Below are 20,808 nucleotides of genomic sequence, written 5' to 3'. Positions count from 1 at the left end.
ATTGTGTTTGGAGCGTTTGAGGGATTTATCAACTGACTCCGTGAGAAATAGATCGTATTCCAATCTAGATTTTTCCAGATGAGATTTTGTACTCTGAGATGGATTATCTTGGAATGATATGTACAGTAGGTAAGGCTGGGAAAGGCACTCAGTTAATTAATAATAAGGCACACATACTTCCTTAATCAACCAACCTTATACCCAGCCTCAATTCCTAATTGTATCAACGTATGAATTTAAGTTGCACAATTTTGTATCTTGATTAGTTACAGGCACTTATGCACATACTAGCCACTATTATAATGTTACATTTTTACATAGTAGGTGAGGTCGAAAAAAGACACGTCCAACCTATGTGCAATGTGAATAAATATCTATGAAATATCTTTGTTTTAAAACATTTATTTGATCATTTGCACGTTTTGGATATACTTCACTCTGGGAGATTCATTTTAGTGAATAACATTTCACTTTGGCACATGCATCATTTGTTTTTTATAATTTGTGAAATATCCTTTATTTATTGATTAAGTATACTTCCATCACTCTAATAGGGCGTACACACGGTCGGACTTTGTTCGGACCTTCCCGACAACAAAATCCTAGGATTTTTTCCGACGGATGTTGGCTCAAACTTGTTTTGCCTACACACGGTCGCACAAAGTTGTCGGAATTTCCGATCGCCAACCACGCGGTCACGTACACCACGTACGACGAGACTAGAAAAGGCCGGTTCAGAACCAAGCGCGGCACCCTTTGGGCTCCTTTTGCTAATCTCGTGTTAGTAAAAGTTTGGTGAGAGACGATTCGCGCTTTTTCAGACTCGTGGCTTTCAGATCGTTTTCTGCCGTTCAGTTTGTGCTTGTGGGTTTGTATCTGCTCTTCAGTGCGTGCAGTCAGTTCGTATCAGAGTTTCCTGTGTGATCTTGCCTGCTCGTTGCTGTTTTTCAGGTCGCTCTTCACAGGCCTTGCTGTTCTTCAGTGCGTTCTGTTACTACGTTCTGAGTAGCCGACCGTTTTCTAGCCATGTTTCGTATGCGTACTCCTCGTAGAGTTCGTGCTGTGCGGGGGCTTGGTGTTGGGGTCCTGACCTTGACATAAGTCCAGTCCATGAACAGGGTGGGGAGGAGTTCATGGACCAAGAATTGGTTGCTTCAGCGTGACCAGTTCTCTCATATGCCTTTGCTCCGTGAGATCCGTGAGAATAATCCTGATGATTTCAGGAACTTTCTCAGGATGACGGACCCCGTGTTTCACCGTTTGTTGGCTTCGCTGACCCCCTATATCAGCAGGCAGGATACCTGCATGAGGCAAGCCATCACTCCGGAGCAGAGGTTGGTCGCTACCTTGCGGTATTTGGCCACAGGGAGAAGTCTGCAGGACTTAAAGTTCTCGACAGGCATCTCCCCCCAGGCTCTGGGGATCATTATCCCAGAGACCTGTTCTGCCATCATACAGGTCCTGCAGAAGGAATATATGAAGGTAAGATTTTTATCCTTTTATATCACATTTTATTGTATTGAATGTTTGATAATATATTTTATTTCTCTCCTCATTCCCTAATTACCATGATTGTAATATGCTGTGAATGTCCCCTTTGTCCTCATGCATGCTGGATTTTTATGTAATTATTATTTTCGGTCCTTCATACATATTTGCCCTTCACTAACCTCCCCAGCATGGTGTCTCCTGCCCTATATTCACCTCATGTAGTCACTTAACAATGTATTTTATCAGCTCCATAGTAATGCTTTACCCCAAACACCCCCTAAAATGTTTGGTAATGTTATTTTTGATTTAAATTCAGGCAGAGTGGCAGAGGCTTTTTTTTGTGGTGTCCCCAAATAATTTTTAGTAACCCTCCCTCCCCCAACTGCTAAGTCAGCTGATTCCAATTCTCTATCTATCCTCAATCATCTATCTGCTGACTTTGCCAAACCCATACACACTATACCCACCTCTTTAGTGCTCAGATTTATGAATGAATTCCCCAAAGCATGTAGTGCAAGGGCCTGCCTGGATACTTTTCAATGGTACTGTTTAAAGTTTTTGTAATAGCAGAATGTCCAAATGTCCTCAAATGTGTACAGTGTGTATTTATATCTTTGTATTATGACACTTCTTACCTGTCCAGTGGGCTGCCAATAGTGTAACTAAGGAGGGGCTGTTCCAAGTAATACCCATTATTTAGGCATTCATCTCTCAATGAAGTGAAGAGGGTTACCTGTCCAAGAGTTCCCCCCCTACAATGTTAGAAATGGCCCATGAGAGGGGGGGAGGGGGAATATGATAGGTGTACCTTATACTTTGGCGTTGTTAAATTCCCCTTAATAAATGCTATCTGGAGGTTGCCCCATAATGTTTGTGTATAATCTGCTTGCCATGTTTCTGTGAAAAAATAGTAATGTTTATTGTTTTTTCCTCAACAGTTTCCTTCCACGCCACAGGAATGGCAGACTGTGGCCTCCCACTTTGCCCAGCGGTGGGACTTTCCTAACTGCGGAGGGGCAATTGATGGGAAACACGTCCACATCGTCCCACCACCCAACTCGGGGTCGTACTATTATAATTACAAGGGGTTTAATAGTATAGTGATGTTGGCGGTGGTGTCGGCTAATTACGACTTCTTGTATGTGGACGTGGGGAAGAATGGCCGGATGTCCGATGGTGGAGTGATCGCCCAGACGGAGTTCTACAGGTGTCTCCAGAATGGCAGCTTGGACTTGCCAACTCCAGAGGACAATGTGGAAGGTCTCCCATTTGTATTCGTTGCTGATGAAGCGTTTGCGCTGGGGGACCACCTGATGCGGCCATTCCCGATGAGGACCCTCACCCCGGAACAGAGGGTTTTTAATTACCGGCTGGCCAGAGCCCGAAGAGTGGTGGAGAACACATTTGGAATCCTGGCCAGCCGGTTCCGACTATTTCTGACACCCATCCATATGGCGGAGTATAAACAGAACCATATAATACTGGCGTGCTGTGTTCTCCATAATTTTTTAAGAAAACATTCTGCCAACTATGCTGGCTCAGTTGGGCCTGAGGCCGGAATCCTACATTCAACAACACTGACGGCACTTGAAAGTGGCCGTCCTGGCTTGCCCTCCCTGAGTGCCCGTGATGTCCGGTTACGCTACCTGGAGTTCTTTGCGGGGGCTATCAATATGCCAGACAATATGTGAAGCCTTTTTCAAATAAAAAAAAAAAAGAAATTCTTTGTGGACATTTACTGCTTGTGTTTGTTTTAGCTGACCCTGACAGAAATGTGTGGAGTCCAGAAAATGTCGTGATTGTGTAAACTTATTATACAAAGCACTGTTGGCTGGTATTTCCTACATGCAAAAACACATTTCACTCCAAGTGCACTTGCAACTGCACTGAACCTGCACTTGTAGTGTAAAGTGGATTTGTCCTTAGGAAATAACCCCCATTTTTGCATAAAACAGCAATTACATCACCCCAAAAGTGTTGTAGTGTTGAGACAATAATCCACACATTCTTGAGTAAGCCACTTTTTTATACCTGCACAATCACATGTGCATTTACCAAAGGTTTTTAAAACAAACCAACATGTTTGTTGTATAACAATTTTTGCAGTAGCATTGTCAAAAATCGAAATATCCATTTCGGATAAAACAGGCCTGTGTAAAACCAACAAGAAAGCCAAAAAACTTGAACTTACAAAGTTCACATTAGGTAAAACCTGAAGGCTATATCAGACATCAGTATTTAGGAACTGGGTTTGATATAGCGTTCAGATGGGGGGAAATCACCCCTGGAAAAGCCAAATTTGGAAGATGCACACCAATTTACGAATGTCAACATGTGCTATCTGCCATCAGGGGGGATCAAGGGACGTGCTTTGGGGGAGCAAGCCCTTCCTCAATGCTACTTTATAATTGAGGAAGGGGTTGCACCCCCAAAACGCGTCCATTGATCTCCCGTGATGGCAGATAGCACATGTTGGCACACTGTATGCATCCTCCAAATTTGGCTTTTCAAAACATTGCAAAAAATTTTAAAAGATTGGACCACAATAAAACAAGTGATTTTGTGGGGTTTAAATTCGCCCCAAAACATCAATGATGTTATTATTTTTTTTAATCACATCATTGATTTTTTGCTGGATGTTTTGCAGTTCGGAATTACACCCCATGATCTCCCCGATCAGGATCTGGGCACTTTCAGAAGTAAAGCGTTCTCTATCCCTCACATCACGATCACCTAAAAAGAGATAAAGAAAAAAAAAAAGGTCTCAAAAATCTGCCACCATCCATCTCTTTTACCTGAGCCTGTGGTCGCAGACACTCACCTGTTGTGGTGCCAATCTCCACCACATCTTCTTCTTCCTCCTGCTCTTCTTCTTGGGTTTGGGGTATTTCACCTTCTTCCATAGGTGGGGGTCTGTGTTCTCCTGGGATGAGGGGTGTCCTCCGAGTCTTTTCTCCCCTATGTAAAACAAAAATGGTATAATTAGCACACAGATATTTGATGGCAGAACTAGAAATAGGAAACATTGCCTGGAAGTGGGGTACAATTGTCTATTTTAGCCGAGTTCCAAGATGTATATTTTTTATTGGCCTTTGTCAAGCTGCAATACTTTACCTGTTTGGTACAAGCTTCACAGATGTAGCCCCCCTATAGTATACACTGGAGCACCTGTGTGGCCCCCCTAATAAAAATGGTGTTCTGGGGTCCCACACTAGTGCTCCAGTGTCCAGATGTGAAAACAGCTGCTTAGTGTCCCTTCCTTACACACAATTTAGTTGGCATTTCATTCTAGTAACAAACCCATCTACACAAACAAATATTTGGCATCCAAGTAGGCCCAAAAAAATGTGTGAAAATGCATATAGCCTAAACAATGGTGTTCTAGAGGCCGAAAGAAAAATGTTTGATACTGAAATAAATGGCTTAATATTGTATAAAAAGCCTTCAATAATGATGATTTCTCGTGAGACGAATTTTGGAATTATTTCTGCTTGAGTCTGCTTAAATCAAACTGTGTGTTTTATTGTACACACATAAACTTGGAAAATACTTACAAAAATAGTACATTCATATTCAGAATTAGTATTGTTTCATATAGGAAAAAATGTTCAAATATAGTTCATTTGTTTCAAAGATCTGAAAAAAGTTCTTAAAGTCATTAGACCATGTGCTTCCCTTTGAATAAACTCTTCAAGATGGCCGATTAACTTCTTGTGTCCTGGAAGGAATTCTGTGTGCATAGGAGAGCTGTGTCTTGAATAGGTATATGTGGCTTGGAAGCAGAAGATGTGTGTGCAGAGGCAGAAGACTGGATTCCTTGTATCTATATGAACTCAGTCTTTCAAATTCGCGCCCAAACACAAATCCCTCCCATACACTCCCCTTTCTCCTCCTTCCTAAGAGTGGGGGCTAGAGTAGATATACAAGCCTCTTTAACATCTGTTTCACTTTAACCAACCCTCTAAACATGAAACAGGATATATATGAGAGAGCCTATAAGACCACTTAAAACATAAACGCATAAATCAAACAGAGTATTGGTTACATAGGAAGGTTTTCAACCCATACATATATTATTTACAAAATCCATCAAATTCTGACAGGGTCTTGACCTGCATTTTCAGTCAATGAGTCGTCATCTGGATATCACTAGCTCAAAGTCCTATCATTCACACAAATATGGAAAATGCATATTCTTTTTAATAAAGCCAATTAAAATTTAGATATTAAGAATATAACATTCCCCTCTGAAATATGAATAACAATCATATTTTATCCATTCATAACATACATGTCCCATTCATACTGACTTTGATCCAATAACTCCAAATGTATTTCCATCACCAACCGAGTCTGCAATACCAAAACCCATCTTTCTCTTAAGTTTATTTTGCAATAAATCATCTCCTTTCTTGATTTCATTTCTAATTCGATAATATAATTTTTTCATTCTAAACATCAAACATAACTGGAATATAATGAATAACATAATAATAATAAAAAGAATAACTATAGGATGTGATAAAATATTTCCTGCTGCTGAGGTTATTGAAGTTTTTCCCCAAATTGATACACTGTTACTGAATTTTTTCCACCAATTACTTCCTGAAAATTCTGACCATTGATGAGATATCTCTTGCAAATTATCTTGTTCATGTTTAAACAATATTTCTGCATTCTGAAGTTCCTTAGCCAAAGCTATCAATAAACCTTTATCCTTATGAATTACATTTGCCCATTCTTCCCAAGGAAATTCATCTATCTGAGATATATTATATTGTGTGGGAAGAGCACTTATATTTTTCATAAGCATATTTGTTAAATTTGTTCTAAACCCATTAATACTTATTGCTACAATGTCTCCTTCTATACAATACAAGCCTTGATTTAGGTTTTCTGTATTTGTACAAGAAGAGAAAAAAGTTTTAACCCTTTCTGTATCTGACATGATCTGGAAACAAACTTTCTTTTTATCTACACGAGTAATTAATTCAGAAATTGTTTCAACTTTTTCTATTCTTGCTGAACATAATGTATGATTATGATAACAAGAATGAAAAATACTTTTATCTTGATTAGGTAAACATATAACTTTAGACTGAAATTGTAAACATGATGACAAATCTAATTGTTCTAATTCAGAATTTTCATTGTTAAATGCAAAATCTGTATACTGTAATTTATAATACAATAATTGTGTATTGCTGACGGGTAATCCCAAGACAGTGATTGGAACCAAAATTTGTTCTTGTCCTGCTATTGGAATCATAGAAGAACTATAACAAACATCCTGTTTACATCCTATCCATTTATTTACCCATAAATCTGTATGATTTATAGCATATACATATTCTCTGGGTAAATTCTGTAAAATGCCAAGAGGGGTTATTCCACTCTGAAATGCTTGTGCAATTATTTTAAAATTAGTGGAATATTCAGTCTGGATCTCTAAACATGCTCTGGCAATATGAGAATGTTGTTCACTTAACATTAAATCAAGAGTAATATTTTGAAGATGTAAAATAGATTGACCCATTATATTAGCTGTTTTAATAACCATATTTTCTAAAATTTCATTTAAATTTCTCTGTATTTTAATCCCGTTACTACCCACTAAACCAGCTGTCTCAAGATCAGACTTTAAAGTATTAATGTCCATACTATTAGTAATACTCCCAATTGTGCCAATCCCTCCTAAAATACCTTCAACAATACCACGCTTATTTCTGTTATGATTTCTATTATTAATTCCAAACCATCTTTCAATACCCAATTCCATATTAACCAAATGTCCTTGACATTGTGGAAACCTTGTAGAAATTTTCCATTCTGAAACATTAAAGTTCCACAATATAATGACAAACTTTCCCTCTCTCAAAAGAGTTCTGGATTGGAAATGGTTAATCTGAAATGGATTTGCTGAGACACTTTTCTTACCAACACATGGAGTTTTCCTAGGAGACCTTACAACAACACTTGCCTTCGCACATTTCATTGGATAATTTACTATTGATATGCAACATTCATATATACCAGTATCATTCAAAGATACTCTCATTTGTTGATAAACAAATGTATTATTGATCCAATTCACACTACCATAAATTCCTTTATGAATTATCATAGTAGAACTGTGAAGAAAACTTCCCAAAAATTCATCATTCCTTTTCCAAGTTACCAATGAATCTTGAGGTACATATATTTTTGTTTTACATATCAAATGCAAACTATCATTATCTTCAAAAATGTTCAAAGATTGTTACCTTTTACAAATACTGACCAAAAACTCCTTCCCAATATATTACATTCAAAAGTTCCGGGTTCTGTTGTTTAACCTATAAGATCCCAGCATTTTAACAAAATATGTTTTGGATTCTATTTTAACGTTTACCTCAACATTATTACTATGAATGAAATATAATTCTATACAGCAATCATATCCCTGTCCTACAAATACATATCCATAAAATTCTTCAGCTGTATTAATATCAACATATCTAGAATTATATTCTGTCATTTGTATTAAGATCAAACTCTTGTCCTCTGTATTAATATCAATGTCTTTATCACTTTTATCATCTATATTGATATCAGTGTCTAGATCTCTTTTGTCTCTGAATAATGTAATGATTTTGTTGTGTAATTCTTCAATCTTGTTAACTAACCTCTGCATAGCTGGAACAGTTTGTGATATATTTTACCACAGATAAAATTGTCACTAGGAAAAAGATGAATCCTGTGATGATGATAAATCTTCTCTCTTTAACTCTTTCTTTTGTTGAACTGTCATCTTTCTTCTTTTTTAGAATCCATGATTCCTCCAGGTTAGTGAAATATAATTCATTCCTAGGAAAAATAAAAGCAGCATCAAAAGATAATTTTGGTTTTAATAATAAAATAACAAAATGTTACAAGAATAAGATATGTGTGTGTGGATATAACAGCAATTCTCATACTGTGTATATGTCTTGTGTATACTGGAGTGAATGTCTGTTGCAACATCTGCTGGAATGCATGTCTGCCAAAAAACTCTGTTACAGGCATTCTACTCCCAAAAAAACATACCCCCTCCTTTTCTTATTCAGAAAGGTTCTTTTTTGTCTTGTAGTCCCACAGATGCAGACTCTCAATGAGTATTCCCCCCTCCTTATTAAAAAAGTGGGTGTCACATCACTCTCAAATTCCTAAGGGTGGGGCTATGAGCTCTGTGAGTAACCATTTAACTTATACAATACAAGTTTCTTTAACCACCTGACATCCGGCCGTAGCCGAATGACGGCTTCAGCGCGGATGTCAATTCCCGGGAGGCCGTCATATGACGGCCTCCCCTTTCCTCGCTCCCCGTGCGCGCTCACGAGCGCGCAACGGGGAAATTCTGTGTTGGCCGTGTCCCTTGGACACAGCCAATCACAGATCGCTGTAAACGGCCAATCACAGCGGCCGTTTACAGCGCGATTGCTGCCTCCAATGAGAGATGATCTACAATGTAAACAATTGAGATCATCTCTCATTGCCGGTTCTCTCTCCTCACACAGAGACAGCGTGTGAGGAGAGAGAGAAACTGTCAGCGATCTGTGAGTCTGTATTAACATTTACTGTGCCTACAGTGCCCACAGTGCCCATCAATACAGTGCCCATCAACACAGTGCCCCATCAATACAGTGCCCCATCAATACAGTGCCCCATCAGTACAGTGCAGCATCAGTACAGTGCCAATCGGTGCCCACCTGTGCCAAATCGGTGCCCACCTGTGCCAATCGGTGCCCACCTGTACCAATCGGTGCCCACCTGTGCCAATCGGTGCCCACCTGTGCCAATCGGTGTCCACCTGTCTGCCCAGCGGTGATTAGTGTCCAGCTGCACATCTGCACAATCAGTGACCACCTGTGTCACCTCATCAGTGCCCACCTGTGCCACCTCATCAGTGCCCACCTGTGCCACCTCATCAGTGCCCACCTGTGCCACCTCAGTGCCCACCTGTGCCAATCAGTGCACATCTGTGCTGCCTCAGTGCACATCTGTGCCGCCTCATCAGTGCCCATCTGTGCCGCTCCATCTGTGCCGCTCCATCTGTGCCGCCCCATCTGTGCCGCCCCATCTGTGCCGTCCCATCAGTGCCCAGCTGTGCCACCTCATAAGTGCACATCTGTGCAATCTCAGTGCACATCTGTTCCACCTCGTCAGTGCCCACCTGTGCCGCCTCATCAGTGCCCACCTGTGCCGCCTCATCAGTGCCCACCTGTGCCGCCTCATCAGTGCCCACCTGTGCCGCCTCATCAGTGCCCACCTGTGCCACCTCATCAGTGCACATCTGCACATCTGTTCCACCTCATAAGTGCACATCTGTGCAATCTCAGTGCACATCTGTTCCACCTCGTCAGTGCCCACCTGTGCCGCCTCATCAGTGCCCACCTGTGCCGCCTCATCAGTGCCCACCTGTGCCGCCTCATCAGTGCACATCTGCACATCTGTTCCACCTCATAAGTGCACATCTGTGCAATCTCAGTGCACATCTGTTCCACCTCGTCAGTGCCCACCTGTGCCGCCTCATCAGTGCCCACCTGTGCCGCCTCATCAGTGCCCACCTGTGCCGCCTCATCAGTGCCCACCTGTGCCGCCTCATCAGTGCCCACCTGTGCCGCCTCATCAGTGCCCACCTGTGCCACCTCATCAGTGCACATCTGCACATCTGTCCACCTCATTAGTGCACATCTGTTCCACCTCATCAGTGCCCCTCTGTGCCACCTCAGTGCCCATCTGTGCTCATCAGTGCCGCCTCATCAGTGCAGGCTTAGCAACCATGGCCAAAAGAAGCTTTTCCGCCGAGGAGGCGTACCAAATACTGTCCCAGGCCGACGAGAGCAACGGGGAGCTCTCTTTTTCAGATTCCCTTTCTGATTCCGAGTCGGACATAACTTATGAGCCAGTCCTCAGTAGTGAAACACTGAGTGACTCAGAGGAGGAAGAGATTCGGCCCGCCAAACGAAGGCGTTCTGGTGGGGAGGCAGTGGCATCTACTAGCACGGCAGTCCCGTCCACCAGCACGGCAGTCCCGTCCACCAGCACGACAGTCCCGTCCACCAGCACGGCAGTCCCGTCCATCAGCATGGCAGTCCCGTCCACCAGCACGGCAGTCCCGTCCACCAGCACCGCAGTGCCTCGGCAAGAAAGGCCAAGGACCCAAGCCAGCCTTCCCTATGCCCTGCAGAACCCCTTGTGGCTTCCTCCTAATTCAGGAGAAGCCAACATTCCCCCTTTCACTGCCCAGCCAGGAGTCCAGGTGAACACGGAGAATTTTTCCCCAATAGATTTTTTTAATTTATTTTTTACCGAGGACATGCTGTCAAGTATTGTGGCCCAGTGCAACCTTTATGCACATCAATTCATTGCAAATAATCCAACATCCTACTATGCCCGTCCCTACGAATGGAGAGACCTAACGGTGGTGGAGTTGAAGGTTTTTTTAGGGCTCACATTTAACATGGGACTCACGAAAAAAAACACTTTGCTGTCCTATTGGTCAACCCGCCCCCTCCAACACCTGCCAATATACTCCAAAGTGATGCCCAGAAACAGATACCTCCTGATATTGAGGTTTCTTCATTTCAACGACAATACCCAGTGCCCTCCCCGAAATGACCCAAACTATGATAGACTTTTCAAAATTCGGCCACTTTTAAATTATTTTTCTGCACTATTCCCCTTGCTGTTTACCCCAGACAAAAACATATGTGTGGATGAGTCCCTTCTTAAGTTTAGTGGCAGGCTTAAGATGAAGCAATATATTCCCAGTAAAAGGGCACGCTATGGGGTGAAGGTATACAAATTATGTGACCGAGTCACAGGTTACTTGTATGCCTTCAAAGTGTACGAAGGGAAGGACACCCAGCTGCAACCCCCTAATTGCCCAGACTACTTGGGATCAAGCGGGAAAATTGTTTGGGATCTCACATACCCCCTACTGGAGAAAGGCTACCACCTGTACGTAGATAACTTCTACACATCTCTGCCCCTTTTCCACAACCTGCATCGGATGAAGACGCCTGCATGTGGTACCATCAAAAAGAACCGGAAGGGCTTTCCTCAAAGTCTGGTCAATAAAAAATTGAGAAAAGGAGAAACGGCGAGTCTACGAAACAACGAGATTTTGGCAGTGAAGTGGAGAGACAAAAGAGATGTATACATGTTGTCTTCAATCCACGATGATACCTTCATGGAAGTCCCCAGAAGAAATGGCCCCATACAGAAACCTAAATGTGTCTTTGACTATAATTTGTTTATGGGGGGAGTCGACTTGAATGACCAGATGCTGGAACCGTACCTTGCCACAAGACGGACATACCATTGGTATAAGAAAGTCGCAATTTATTTTTTTAATTTGGCCATCTACAATTCTTATGTCATTTATCGAAACTCCACCCAAAACCCCAAACGCTTCCTTGGCTACCAGGAAGACGTTTTCACTGCCCTTACATTCCCGAACGGCCCCCCAGAAAATATCCGATCTGATGTTCTAAGTCGACTCTCCGAACGCCACTTCCCAGATAAGATCCCTCCCAAACCAACAGGCCAACGACGGCAAAAAAAATGTAAGGTGTGTACCAGAGCTGGATTCAGAAGAGACACATCTTATTATTGTGCACAATGTCCTTCTGAACCAGGCCTCTGCGTAGGTGAATGTTTTCGTCGTTACCATACTTTAGTAAATTATTAGTAAAGTATGGTAAACGTAAGCCTCCGTTCCTGCAATTTACCCTCACACCCCTTATGCCACTGCCTCCTCTGTAACTGACCCTGGCTTGTTATTTGACCACGCTTTTGCCTAACGATTCTGCACATACCTCTGCCTGATCTGGAACTGACCCTGGACTGTTATTCGACCATGCTTCTGCCCAACGATTCTGCACATACCTCTGCCTGATCTGGAACTGACCCTGGACTGTTATTCGACCATGCTTCTGCCCAACGATTCTGTACATACCTCTGCCTGATCTGGAACTGACCTTGGACTGTTTGACCATGATATTTGCCTGCCTCTTGGACTGATCTTGTACCCTGCAACTGGACTAGTGGGATTCAACACAGGGGTCTCACATATGTGAGGGGCTCCAGAATTGTTTTTCTGGATGAAGAAAACAATTTATTTTGTTTTCTCAATCCTAGATTAGGGTCTGGAGACTCGGAGGCTTCAAAGAGATTTGGGTGGGAGAAGCCTCTACCCCTGTCCCCATTCTGTCCTGAACGAGGCCCTACTTCTGCCTGTAGGACTTACTGCCGTCACGCCTCTGCCTGTTGCACTGACCACACCACATGGACCTGCCTACTACCAGGACCAATATTTTTGGCACTGCGGACAATATCTCTGCCTGCACTGACCCTGGACTTTATATGGACAGTAACCCTGCCTGCTGCCTGGACAATTGTGTTCGCCGCTGCTGACCAAGTCCCTGCCTGCTGCCTGGACCAGTGCTTTCCTCCTGCGTACAACTGCGCTACTACAACCACAGGTAATCTTTTTTGTTTACGCTTTGCTCAGCATAATGTATTTTGGGGTGTAATTCTTGGTATGTGCATGCTATGTGTCCCTGGAACACCTGACGGTGTTCCTTGCATGTTTGGCCTCTGTATGTGGCCAGGCAGTGAAAAAGTCCCACACATGTGGTATCGTAATACTCAGGAGGAGTAGCAGAATGTATTTTGGGGTGTCATTTTTGCTATCTAAATGCTATGTGTTGGAAATATCTTATAAACGGACAACTTTGTGTAAAAAAAAATGTGTTTTCATTTTTTTCCACATTTTCCAAAAACTTCTGGAAAAAAATAAACCATTCAAAAGACTCATTATGCCACATAGATTATACGTTGGGGTGTTAGCTTTCCAAAATGGGGTCATTTTGTGGGTGTTTCCATTGTCCTGGTGCTCCAGGGCCTTCAAAGGTGTAACAGGTGGTTGAGAAATGTGATGTGTAATTTATGCTCCTAGAACACCTGATGGTGCTCCATGCATGTTGGGCCTCTGTATGTGGCCAGGCAGTGAAAAAGTCCCACACATGTGGTATCGTAATACTCAGGAGGAGTAGCAGAATGTATTTTGGGGTGTCATTTTTGCTATCTAAATGCCATGTGTTGGAAATATCTTATAAACGGACAACTTTGTGTAAAAAAAAATGTGTTTTCATTTTTTTCCACATTTTCCAAAAACTTCTGGAAAAAAATAAACCATTCAAAAGACTCATTATGCCACATAGATTATACGTTGGGGTGTTAGCTTTCCAAAATGGGGTCATTTTGTGGGTGTTTCCATTGTCCTGGTGCTCCAGGGCCTTCAAAGGTGTAACAGGTGGTTGAGAAATGTGATGTGTAATTTATGCTCCTAGAACACCTGATGGTGCTCCATGCATGTTGGGCCTCTGTATGTGGCCAGGCAGTGAAAAAGTCCCACACATGTGGTATCGTAATACTCAGGAGGAGTAGCAGAATGTATTTTGGGGTGTCATTTTTGCTATCTAAATGCCATGTGTTGGAAATATCTTATAAACGGACAACTTTGTGTAAAAAAAAATGCGGTTTCATTTTTTTCCACATTTTCCAAAAACTTCTGGAAAAAAATAAACCATTCAAAAGACTCATTATGCCACATAGATTATACGTTGGGGTGTTAGCTTTCCAAAATGGGGTCATTTTGTGGGTGTTTCCATTGTCCTGGTGCTCCAGGGCCTTCAAAGGTGTAACAGGTGGTTGAGAAATGTGATGTGTAATTTATGCTCCTAGAACACCTGATGGTGCTCCATGCATGTTGGGCCTCTGTATGTGGCCAGGCAGTGAAAAAGTCCCACACATGTGGTATCGTAATACTCAGGAGGAGTAGCAGAATGTATTTTGGGGTGTCATTTTTGCTATCTAAATGCCATGTGTTGGAAATATCTTATAAACGGACAACTTTGTGTAAAAAAAAATGCGGTTTCATTTTTTTCCACATTTTCCAAAAACTTCTGGAAAAAAATAAACCATTCAAAAGACTCATTATGCCGCATAGATTATACGTTGGGGTGTTAGCTTTCCAAAATGGGGTCATTTTGTGGGTGTTTCCATTGTCCTGGTGCTCCAGGGCCTTCAAAAGTGTAATAGGTGGTTGAGAAATGTGATGTGTAATTTATGCTCCTAGAACACCTGATGGTGCTTCATGCATGTTGGGCCTCTGTATGTGGCCAGGCAGTGAAAAAGTCCCACACATGTGGTATCGTAATACTCAGGAGGAGTAGCAGAATGTATTTTGGGGTGTCATTTTTGCTATCTAAATGCCATGTGTTGGAAATATCTTATAAACGGACAACTTTGTGTAAAAAAAAATGCGGTTTCATTTTTTTCCACATTTTCCAAAAACTTCTGGAAAAAAATAAACCATTCAAAAGACTCATTATGCCTCATAGATTATACGTTGGGGTGTTAGCTTTCCAAAATGGGGTCATTTTGTGGGTGTTTCCATTGTCCTGGTGCTCCAGGGCCTTCAAAAGTGTAATAGGTGGTTGAGAAATGTGATGTGTAATTTATGCTCCTAGAACACCTGATGGTGCTCCATGCATGTTGGGCCTCTGTATGTGGCCAGGCAGTGAAAAAGTCCCTCACATTTGGTATCGTAATACTCAGGAGGAGTAGCAGAATGTATTTTGGGGTGTCATTTGTGGTATACACATGCCATGTGAGAGAAATAAGCTATTACAATGACAATTTTGTGGGGAAAAAAAAAAAAAAAAAAATCTCAATTTTGCAAAGAATTGTGGGAAAAAAATACAACTTCAAATAACTCACCATGCCTCTAACTAAATACATTGAAATGTCTACTTTCCAAAAAGGGGTTATTTGGGGGGCATTTGTACTTTCCTGGCTTGTTAGGGTCTCAGGAAATGAGATAGGCCTCAGTACATCAGATGTGATAATTTTTTTATGATTTGCACCATAGCTTGTAGACTCTAAAACTATCACACAGACCAAATAATTTCCACAAATTTTTGGTTATTTTTACCAAAGATATGTAGCAGTATAAATTGTGGCCAAAATTTATGAAGAAAAATTAAGAATTTGCAAAATTTTATCACAGAAATTAGAAAAAATGTGTTTTTTTTCAAAATTTTCGGTCTTTTTTCATTTATAGCGCAAAAAATAAAAAACCCAGAGGTGATCAAATACCACCAAAATAAAGCTCTATTTGTATGAAGAAAAGGACAAAAAAATCATTTGGGTACAGTGTTGCATGACTGAGTAATTGTCATTCAAAGTGTGAGAGCACTGAAAGCTGAAAATTGGTCTGGATAGGAGGGGGGTTTAAGTGCCTAGTAAGCAAGTGGTTAAACTTCTAAAACAAATACTACATATCAGTATATATACAAATTGTCTCTTAGTAATCTCCTAAACAAGGAATATTGTAAAATAAGAAATTATGATCTTTTAACTCAAACTTAAAAATGTGTGGAAGGACCATTTTTTTCATACAAGTAACTGCATGTAACACAATTCTGTTCAAATTGTCCTGTATCATCTATAACCAATACACTCTTATGCAAAAGGAGCACAAAATACCAAAAAGAAATATCTTTCCTGAATGACATTCAATACCTTTAAATAACATCCTAATATCCCTTCTCAAATCACAAGCATTGCAGTATAATACACTTCAGAGGGACACTAACTATCCTTGCTGTATACTGCCAACAATAGTTCATTGTGAAACAAGTGACAAAGTAAATTCTTCCTGTCAATAATTCAAATGAAGAATACTTTGTAACTGAAAAAACTGTACCTGCAAACTGTGAATGATATGATACATGAAATCTCTGTCCTATTGTTTTTCACAGTGTTATATGATACATAGTGATACCTTTCCTGTCTTAATGGACTATTTGTAGTTTGCAATCTTTGCATTTGGGTCTTAAAAGGGAAATTAGTTTGATTATTATGGCCTCTATACCTCAAATTACTACACCAGCGCACAGAATACACTTCATAGCGTCTTGGCATCGTTTTCGGATAATACAACCTCTTTTGTATATCATTATTATTAGCCATCACACAAAACCTAGCTATGTGACCCTCTCTTTTGCAAACTAAACATTTAAGAGTTGTTTTTTTTGCATATACCTTTCTTTGAGTATATGGCGATGAAAATTTACATTTCTGTTGAATATTACTATTATTCAAATCAACAGACTTCACGCTTTCATTGTCTGAGGAAATATTAACCTCCTAAAATGACTCCACTGAGTCAACTCCAGAATCAGCATCATTATCCCTCACCTCTGACTTTGTCACGTGTTCATAAGCTAAACACTGAGCATGTGCAGAAGACTGAGCTTGCAATAATTGCGTTTTAAGCAAACTTATAACATTCTCTTGTTCAATTTCTTTCTGAGTTAAAAAAGCAATACAACTTTCTTTTTCTTTAACCGATTCCAATAATGCATTCATTTTATGTTCTAATGCATCTTTTTCAATCATTAATTTTTCAATATGTAAATTCTCCTGTGTTTGTGCAATTTCTGTTACACTTTGCCTTTGTTTTCCTGGCATATCAAAAACCATTGCATTGAAGACTGTAATTAATTTCATCACATTGCTTAATTTTCTCTTAGATTTAGCTAATGAAAATCTAGTTTTATCAATTTCATTATTTGCCTGTAGGCATTGCTGAAACATAGATTTCCATAACTTAGCATCAGAAAAATGACTGGCTAAACCTTCAAATTCTAAATTACTTTCTTCAGCTAACACATTTATAAATTCCATATTTTGGTACTCACCGAATATAAAACTTTTCTGTTTTCCGCTGGACTCTAATTAAACCGTCTGTCAAGACTTCTGTATCCAAAATCCTCTGGTCTTCACACAATCATCAAGAACGTAAATCGAACGATTCTTCTAGGTTCTTTCAATAATTGCAAAGTTTTTTCCTGTTCCTCACTTTTTTCCCTTCTGTTCAACGGAATAAGTGGCAAAAACTTCTGACGATTGAAACTGGCTGGCGTCCGCCAATGAAATAAATGGCTTAATATTGTATAAAAAGCCTTCAATAATGATGATTTCTCGTGAGACGAATTTTGGAATTATTTCTGCTTGATTCAGCTTAAATCAAACTGTGTGTTTTATTGTACACACATAAACTTGGAAAATACTTACAAAAATAGTACATTCATATTCAGAATTAGTATTGTTTCATACAGGCAAAAAATGTTCAAATATAGTTCATTTGTTTCAAAGATCTGAAAAAAGTTCTTAAAGTCATTAGACCATGTGCTTCCCTTTGAATAAGCTCTTCAAGATGGCCGATTAACTTCTTGTGTCCTGGAAGGAATTCTGTGTGCATAGGAGAGCTGTGTCTTGAATAGGTATATGTGGCTTGGAAGCAGAAGATGTGTGTGCAGAGGCAGAAGACTGGATTCCTTGTGTCTATATGAACTCAGTCTTTCAAATTCGTGCCCAAACACAAATCCCTCCCATACACTCCCCTTTCTCCTCCTTCCTAAGAGTGGGGGCTAGAGTAGATATACAAGCCTCTTTAACATCTGTTTCACTTTAACCAACCCTTTAAACATGAAACAGGATATATGTGAGAGAGCCTATAAGACCACTTAAAACATAAACGAATAAATCAGAGTATTGGTTACATAGGAAGATTTTCAACCCATACATATATTATTTACAAAATCCATCAATTCTGACAGGGTCTTGACCTGCATTTTCAGTCAATGAGTCGTCATCTGGATATCACTAGCTCAAAGTCCTATCATTCACACAAATATGGAAAATGCATATTCTTTTTAATAAAGCCAATTAAAATTTAGATATTAGGAATATAACAGATACGAACGAATAATGGGCCCATGAACATTAAAGTTGCCCTTTTAAACGTTACAATTAATAAAAGCATATGGAGCAGAACGAACGGAATAAAGACAGAAAGAATAGGAACACAGCACAACTACTTACTTTTTTGCAGCACTCTCCGGATCTTTCGGTACTGCTCTGGCTCTCTCAACTTCAGGTCCGACCACCGCTTCCTGAGCTGATCTTTAGATCTTCGTACCCTGAAATTCCTGTGAAGGCTTTTGATCACTTTAGCAATGATTTTGGCCTTTCGGATGTTGGGCTTGGGGTAAGGTCCATATTTTCCGTCATAGTCGGACTTCCTCATGATGTCGACCATTTCCAACATCTCCCCAAAGGACATATTTGTGGCCTTAAAACGTCTCCTTCTGGATCGGGACGTGTCCGGATCCGGGCTTTCCTCCTCCTCCTCCTCGTTGCTATAATTAGCACACACCTGCTCTAAATCCGCCATCATGCTCTTCACCCACTGCGCCGAACGAAAAGGGGCAGGGAATAGACTAGAAAGAACGTCAGGGGCGGGCGGAGTTACACGCATGCCCAGTGTGTATAAAGCGTAACACGCGTGCGTATTACGTACGATCTGTGAGCGGAGGAAGGAGCATTGGACGCGCTGATCGTAAGAACGAAGGTAAGAGACAAACTTGTGCCTATACTGCTTCTAGATTGAGGCCTATATTGTAACAAGATTAGGAGAGTTTTGTCTGACATTAGGCTTTGTCTTGTGTTGTGTCTTGCAGTGAACATGGATATCTTACTGAAAGACAATGACTTCATGTCAGTATTCATAGATATGCTAAGGGAGCTGCCCTGTCTGTGGGAGATTAAACACCCCCATTTCAAGAACCAAGCAAAGAGGAAGGCAGCACTGGAGCAATTGTGTGAAATTGTGAAGCAGGTGATTCCCCACGGCAGACATCACCTATTTAAAGATATTAATTGGTTGCCTGAGGAGCACATATCTAAGGGAGCGCAAGAAGGTCCAGGATTCACAGAGATCCGGAGCAGCAGATGACATCTATGTCCCCAGGATGTTGTACTACGACAGGCTGCACTTTCTGGCAGGCCAGACTGAACCCAGGCCATCCCTCTCAAGTCTTCCTTCCACGCTTCCTTCCCCCGGCTGAGGCTTCTGACGCCCAACCTGGGCCTTCCAGGCCACATGTGGAGGAGCCCAGATTGAGCCAGGTATAGCATTCCTCTAAATATTTCTGCTTGTCCAATCAAGGATGTTAACTAGATGTTAGTTGGGAGTAGTAATTTATGATTGTGATTGATGAAGCAAAAACTAAAACCATGTCCCTTTTTCATACACAGGGAAGTCTCAGCCAGGAGGTGGCCGGGCCGAGCCGGCTGGCTGATCTGCAGGTCCCTCCACCCCCCCTGAAAAGAGAAAGTGGCAGTAGGAGGAGTGCCCTAGAGGAGGCTGCTATAGGATTCTTTTGGAGGGCTACAGAGGTCCTGGGAGCACCCCACACCATGGAGGAGAACATTGCTGCCTTCATTGCATATAAAATGCAGAGGATGGAGGAGGGCCAAAAAGCCATGTGTGAGACCCTCATATCGGAGGCTCTGGAGAAAGGTATGAGGGGCCAAATTACACCTCAGACACACCTTTGGGATGGTCCTCCTCCTCCTCCTGCAGGTCCTCCTCTTCCTCCTCCCTCTCCTCCAGGTCCCCCCAGTCCTCCTCCAGGTCCCCCCAGTCCTCCTCCTCCTCCAGGTCCTACTCCTCCTCCTGCCACATCTCCAACTGCACAGCCACAGCCCGGAAGGAAGTGTGGAAGGAAGACCAGACAGTGATTGCCCTGGGTTCAGTCTGGTCGGCCAAAAAATGCAGCCTCTTGTGGTACCACAGCCTGGGAACATAGATGTCATCTGCTGCTTTCCAGATCTCTGCGAATCCCGGACCAGACTGCCCTCCCTTAGATATGGACTCCTCAGGCCACCAATTTTGATGTTGAAGAATTGATGTCTGCCGTGGGGGTCACAGGCTTCACTAATTTCTCCTGTTGATCCAGTGTTGCCTTCCTCTTTGTTTGGTTCTGAGCCCTTAATAAATGATTTTTGTTTTGAATTCTACTCTCCTATGTGTTTTACTTCAAAAAAGACAGTTGGTTTATGAGGATTCAGGTACATTTCAAATATACAATGTGAAATGAACAAGGGACACCAACACCAAACAATCTCCTGGAGATTAAATAATAAAAGATATCAATGGTGTTGGGGTAACTTGACACACAAAACACACACAAAAATATTCTGGAGTAAAAATAAAAATAACATTGAACAAAGATCAGCCTTGGAAAAAATCCAAACATTAAAGAAAAAAAAGGCTGAAAATACAAAAAAAAAAAAAAAAATGTCAGATGTGACAACTAATAACAATATATTCAGGGAATCCCACTAAAAAAACACAAATAAAAGTTTGTGAGAAGT

General features: G+C 41.3%; 1 long non-coding RNA gene across 1 annotated transcript in view; it reads left to right on the top strand.

Annotated features, from left to right (window-relative positions):
• Positions 1-20,808, top strand: part of LOC141147578 (uncharacterized) — a 108,772-nt gene that overhangs the window by 6,239 nt on the left and 81,725 nt on the right. The gene's annotated exons all lie outside the window — the stretch shown is intronic.

This window comes from Aquarana catesbeiana, linkage group LG06, assembly GCF_042186555.1.
Source record: "Aquarana catesbeiana isolate 2022-GZ linkage group LG06, ASM4218655v1, whole genome shotgun sequence".
Taxonomy (NCBI): Eukaryota; Metazoa; Chordata; class Amphibia; order Anura; family Ranidae; genus Aquarana; species Aquarana catesbeiana.
This window is presented reverse-complemented; position numbering and strand designations above follow the sequence as displayed.